General features: G+C 35.4%; 1 long non-coding RNA gene across 1 annotated transcript; it reads right to left on the reverse strand.

Annotated features, from left to right (window-relative positions):
- Positions 1-2,041: 2,041 nt before the first annotated feature.
- LOC114675100 (uncharacterized) lies at positions 2,042-4,269 on the reverse strand. Its single transcript, XR_003726196.2, has 3 exons — positions 4,185-4,269; positions 3,976-3,997; positions 2,042-2,082 (listed from the first exon to the last, which is right to left on the reverse strand). It is a non-coding gene; the product is annotated as an uncharacterized LOC114675100 (long non-coding RNA).
- Between the last annotated feature and the right edge of the window lie 2,742 nt (positions 4,270-7,011).

The following is a 7,011-nucleotide window of genomic DNA, read 5'->3' on the forward strand; positions in this document are numbered from 1 at the left end:
ACGCAGATTACAGAAATCATGGCAGGAAGGACAAGCACAATTTTCTAAAGACTTAATTTGCCACAAATATTGCATAAAATATTTTAAAGGAAATTATAATTGTCTCCTTTGGTTGACACATGGTTCATACAACAGCATTTGTGTCAATGAACACATTGACATCTTACTCTTTCTCAGTAGTCATTCTTTGTAGATTTTGTAAAGACTATCTACTTTCATCTTCATCTTTTTTATTTCAGCTTTCACTTCTGCTTCCACAGACCTTTCTGAAATAAAGAGGCCTTTCAGGTCATTTTTCATTCCTGGAAAGAATAAAACCATTTTCTTTGTGCGCATGCATATGTACCTGAGACCTTGGTTAGGGTGGGGAGAGGAGAAGGTGAGAAATCTGAAGGCAGGAAGTTGTTCTTCATCATCCCGGGGCAAACTCATTTCCATGCTATGGGGACTCCAACAAATAGTAAACCTTCCAGGTTATGATTATTGGACCTCCAGGGTCTCAGCTGTAAATCTTTGAATCTCTCATTTGCATTTTGTGACTTTAAGACAGGTTTGAGAAAAGACATTTAGGAAATAATAATTGTACAACACATGAATATACTTAACACAAGTGAACTCTACATTAAAACACAGTTAAGATGGTAATTATTATGTTATGAATATTTTACCACAGGTAAAAATGTTTAACAATTTGAAAACCAAGTAATTATATTTAGCTGAGTTCTATAATTTGTAACATTTCACCACCTGCTCCTTCTTGATCTTCAGCGGAGTACCTCCTTTCTGTCCCTGCTCTACTTCAGATTCCACTTTCCCTTCCCTGACACCAGCCTCATTAAGGCCAGTTTGAACCTAACGCAAAATATTCTCACTAATGACTTAATTTCCACAAACAAAGAATTCCATGTGGATATCATGTGATTTTAATCTTCTAAGACATGAAATATTTGTTCTCATAGCTAAGATGCAATGAAAGTCTTATCACAGATGTGTGTCATTTACCTCTGAAATTCCTGAGGTATTCGTTGAAATAACATCTTTCAAGTTCTTTGTAGAATTTTGCTTCCAACTTTTGCACATAGGATAGAAACAAAACATGTACCAGGATTTCAATAGAGGCACCGAGTGATCTGCTAAAAAGATGAAACAGCAACCATGCCTATCCCGCAGTTACTGCTATATTTCATGGGGAAGTAGCTAGTCCAGTATGAGGATAGGAGAAATGTTGAGCACATGCATAAATGAAGAGCAAAGAAACACCATGAGGCATGAACATTTTGTGGCACCCGTGATATTCCTGCTTACAACATAATGGGATAAGTGAGTAGATGACAAAGAGAAAGTAGAGACAATGCAAAATTTTTCAAGTCAAACAGCTCAACTGAACTTTTCTTAATGGAATATTTAAAAATGGTACATGAAGAAAAACTTCCCCCAATTCACATTGAAATATTCTCTGTTCAGCACTAAGTGGGGTAGGGACTGTTCAATGTGCCTAGATATCTTCATCACTCATATGCTTTCTGTTTTCTGTATATCTTTAAGGGCAGTGCCAAATGATGTGACAATTACCTATATTGTAAAAATAAAACACACTTCCTATTCCCTTGAATATAAAAAGGCATTGTGATATTAGTACTTTTATTCCAGATCATTGTTCAGAAGAAGGTTCAGCCCCGAGACACCCACACTTTTACTGTGGTGGGCAGCAAGATAAAATGTAGAGCTCAATTCACCCAATGGAGAAAAAGGTTCAAAAGCCAAATCAAATCATGGTACAATTAAGCAGCCAAATTCCTATCAAGTTCAGAGTTTTGACATACTGATCCCTCTCAAATTGCAACCAGGAACATGTACTTTGAATGACATCATTCAAAATGTTATTATTTCCTTCAAAGTTTTTGATGTTATCCTTCAATAAAACATATTAAATCATTAACAATTATTCAGTACTTTTCTCTCTGTTTTTAGAGTATAATACAGGCAAAAAAAAAAGGGATTTTACCTTATACTTAAGCATTTCATCAGAGAGAATCTTGTGTTGCCTCTTACTTTTTGAAGATGTTTCTTTGATCCACTGATCTATATAAATATGTAATAAAAACCACAATTTAAAAATACTAATTACAGTGCTAGAAAAACCTATCTTGAACTGTGTAACTCCTAACACAAATGAAAACAACAGTACTTTACATATATGAAGCTTACTTTGAATGTGGACAGTTTATAGACCATATGAACTAGGACACTAGGTGAAAGTGGAAGGACGAAAATAACAGAATTGTGGGAGGTGGGAGATATTTAAAATGAAACCATGAAAAATTAAAAAATTGAAAAGACAATGATAACTTCTGTTCCCAAATGTACATTTCTTCTACAAGTTCTGACTTCTCCTTCTTGACATTAATCTTCTCAGAAACTGGTTGTAAATTAACTAAAAGGAGATAAAAACAATCTCTAAGATTAGGAAAACCTCATAAAATTGAATTACCCTAATGTATTAGCTGCAATCACACACTATCTGGCACCATGATCATAAAATAACTTTTTAGCTTTATTATTGCACTTGAAGATAGCAAGTTAGTTAATTGCTTTTTGAGTCTAAGAAAAGAAATATGAAAATAACAACCCTATTTCGATGAGAATCCTATTTGAAAAATTTCCAAATATTGGGAAATATTTAGTCTCTGCCTGATTGCTCTCCATCAATAGCCACTATTCTTCTTGGAAAATTCCATCAGTTCAAACAGTTTTACCATCAACAGAGATGAAACACATTGAAAATCAAATATCCTATCTATAACTCTTCTATCCTCTAATTAGCAAGGCAAATAAATAGGTCCCTTCAAAAAAGCCCCTCATTTTGGCAAGCTTGATTCACTTCCAGTCACTCTTTGCAATTCCATAGAAGGAACATTCAAAGTATCAACTGATTGGCTACTCAAAAGCCTCCAGTGTTCTCTGCTGCCCAGCAGGCTGCCCTTCTTGAGAACCAGTGCAGGGACTTCTGTCACGGGGTGTATGAAATCCAACAAGCTTAGGTGCAATCTCAGGTTTACCACTTAGTCTCTCCAGGATCTGGATGACTCACAAGCCCTCTAAGACAAGCCTTTCATGCCCAAGATGAGAATGTCACCACCCACCATAGACATGAACAGCATGCAGGAAGCTCCCATCCTATAGGTGGAACATAAAACACTTAGAACACAGCCCACAATTCCAGACCCCACTGCCAGGCATTTAATCCTCTCATCTGACCCCAAAGTGCAATCTTCTTTTCTATTTGCTCATTGTAAGAGCTTTGCTGCCCTGAGGTCACTCTTCTCAATACTACCAATGTTGTAATCACTGTAACCAACCCTGGTCTCTGAGGGCCTACTATGTGCCAGACAGCACAGCTCTCAACAGACTGCTACAGGTAATCTTCACAGTCTATGAAGAATGTGCAGAATTCATTCTCCACATTGTACATCAAATTCATTTCCACACATTCTACACTGGCATTAATGGCCCTCTTCACTTAACACTCAAAACACATGTTATAAACCTCTAATATGATACACATTTTGCCCAGCAGTATCTGGGTTGTTCTCTAGGCTCAGGTAGTGTCTTAATCATCTTTCCATTTCTCCAAGAGCCAGGTCACGCAAAAGTATTCCTGCCACCCTTCAAATTCATATCAGCACTTGCTTCCTAAATATTGCTGTGATAACCTAAACTCATCCTATTCTCTCTACTCTTATGATCTCTTCCTCCTCCTACTCTCTTATCTCAATAAATGGTAACTCCATCTATGTTGTTACTAAGTCAAATGTTGTCATTTATACTTTAACCCAGGAAGAGTAAAATTTTCAAGAAGTAAGAAGTCAACCAGATATAAGGATTCATTGTATTTACTCCCAGTTGAATTTGAGCCCACATGAAATACTAGTGTGAGAAAATATTGAAAAGAAAATAGACACTTAAAAATCTTACCTTGATATACTGAAGGCCTTATCTGGAACAGGAAGAAAGAAAATCAAATTTTATATCAAATCATATTAAGAAATATTTATAGTTCATGATAAAATAGCAAAACTTGTAATCCAAGGAAATTAAAATAATTATTTAGTTCAACATAATAACTTCATAGTGTTGACTCTCAGAAGACAATACTCCAGAATATGATGCTTTGGCATACTCACTGCTTCGAATTAGTGGAGATTGTAAGGCCTCAGAAATAAGCCTTAGAACCCGAGGTCTCCTTCTGACCTTCTCCCACCCACTATATTGCTGATCCGTCTTGGAATCTCTGAGAGGAGCTTTTTATGAATTTTCTTTAATTAATGGAAGTTCCTCCAGAAGAACTATAATTGTCTTAAAATCCCCTCCTAGGAATTTCATGAAATAACCATGAAAGATTAATCACTGGAGAAGAGAAAAAATTAAAAGTCATTACCTTGCCCAGATATACTTTTCATTTATTCTTCTGAGAGTAGTTCCAAGAGATTACCTGGGCCTTTATCTTCATCATAAGACAACCTTTGTTCAAAGTGCAGTTCTGCCCCTCACCTTCCTGCAACTTGTCACCACCTCCCTCACATCTCAGAGGAACTTTGTCCCAGGCAACTTGTTTGTTGCTTGGGCTGTTTCATTTCCCCTAAAAATCATTTACTGCCTCTCTAAATTGCCTACATCTCCATCTCCCTTTCCCCAGTGACGAGGGTGCTGTTTAAGCTTCAACCTTCTGGCCCTTCTTGCAGTCTCACATTTTGGATGGCTCTCATGTTTATGTCCATTCATAAGTTTGTATGGTTTTCTTATCCTCTTAAGCTGTGTATTGTCAGTTCATTTCTGCAGTGAACCTTTAGAGAGGAGAGTGGAAGCTTTCCTTTCCTTCTACCCATACAATAGAAATATAAATCAGAAAAGTTTAGAAAGGATTTCCTATTTAAGTGGTGATACTTCATAATCTATTTCTGATAAAGAGTACAAAGGTAAAAAACTTATTTTTGACCAAAAGATCTGTTTGCATTCTCTTAAACAAACACCAATCTATTTAATTTTTATAATGTAAATGGTTGATATTGTCATAATTATCATGCTAATAAATCATTTACCATTTCATAATAATTATTTAATAATAAATATTTAATATTAAATAATTATAAATTTAAAATAATTAAATAATTATTAATATTTAATTAATTAAATATAAATAAATAATTATCATGCTAATAAATCATTATTACCACTTCATAATGGTAATAAATCATTACCATTATGAAACTCAATATTCATAATGAAGTCCAAAACCATGAATTGTTTTAAATAATTTCTTTTTATTTATGATTAAGAGTATATCTCTACAGTAAGTTCATATACTCACACCAAGGATAGTTCTCCAAAAGAAAATGGCAAATGTAGAAATCCTCAGGAAGGCAACAATAATGATCAGTTTCCCAGCTTAGATCCAGCTGGGAACAAGCTACTTAAGCAAAAACTCCATGGCTCAAACAGTTACACAATTTGCAGCCACCAAAGAAAAAAGTGATTATACTGTCCTCAGTCAGTTGCTACGAGTAACACGTCTGCACAGCATATCAGAAGGATAGAAGAGAGCAAGAGCACCCACACACAGTCTCACATATGCATCCTCCGCAGATGTTAAAAAATCTCCATGGATGAGATGCTTATATTAGTAAGAATTTGAGAAACAGCAGAAATGAAGGACCATGGCAAAAAAAGGAAGATTAAAACAAGCAAGGAGATTTCTTCCTTCTAACCTTTTATCAACTTAACACATAAAATTTAACATACTATCTTACTTTGCACAATGAAAATTAGAACATAATCCCCAATTTCACAATTATCAGTTATAAAGAAATAGACATTAAATATTTCTGAAAGTAGCTGAATAAAATGTCAACTATTAGATCACATTTGCAAAGTAATCCACTAAAATTTAAAATATGTACACCCTTCATCCAGCAATTCCACTCCTAAGAATCTATACCATAGAGATGAAAGTATAGACATATAAGGACATATGGACAAGGATGTCGGGTGAATAATTGTTCATGGTTACCAAAATCTGAAACAAAGTGAATGCCCATTAACAGGGAATGGGCTTGGACTCATACCTATTCATTCACTCAAGTGAGTTAGAGCTATGTCTGATGGCTTGTAGGAGTTTCTACCAACTATCACTGAGTTGGAAAAGATACAGAAGTCCACATAATATGATCCTTTTACTAAAGCTTTTATATGTATATATGAGTACAGAAAAACATGAAAATGTTTGCACTGAGTCCATGGCTCTCAAACTTTAGCACACAGCTGAATCACTTGAAAGTTTTATTAAAACACAGGTTGCTGAGTCCTGCCCACAGAGTGTCAGATTCAGTAGGTCCAGGGTGAGGTCTGAAAATCTGCATTTCTAGCAAGTTTCCAGGGATGCTGATGCTGCTGAGAATCCCTGCAGGAGATGACTCTAAGGGTTAGCTCAGAGTACAGGAAGGGAAAGTATAAAGCGGGGGCGAGGGGGAATGGGGTCCTGTCCATTATAATAAAAACAGCACTTCCATATAATTCCTTTTAAAAAATGATAGGCTTCCAAGGAATTCCAAAAAAGGCAGGCCCAAAATAAAAATAGTCATGCAGAAAATTGACTACCTGGAACAATATGATATTTGAAATAATGAGAAGGCTCAATGAGAATTACAATATTTCAGTCACAAAGAATCATCCTTAGAAACCCTAAACCTCCCCTAAGAGGCAACCACATCCCCTCAGATATCACCAGGGGATTCCACTGCTTCAAGAAAGATTGCAAGTTACGAGTTTCGTGTTTCTTGCATGGTTGGTAGTTTTGTTAGACATCGTGAATGTGGGATGTCTTTGTAATTATTTATCTTTTCTTCAACGTTTGCTTATTTTTAAATTGACATATAATATTGTACATTATCATGTACCACATGATGTTCTGAAACATACATATGTGGTAAAATGTTTAAATCTAGCTAATCAGTA

This window comes from Macaca mulatta, chromosome X (genome assembly GCF_049350105.2).
Source record: "Macaca mulatta isolate MMU2019108-1 chromosome X, T2T-MMU8v2.0, whole genome shotgun sequence".
NCBI lineage: Eukaryota > Metazoa > Chordata > Mammalia > Primates > Cercopithecidae > Macaca > Macaca mulatta.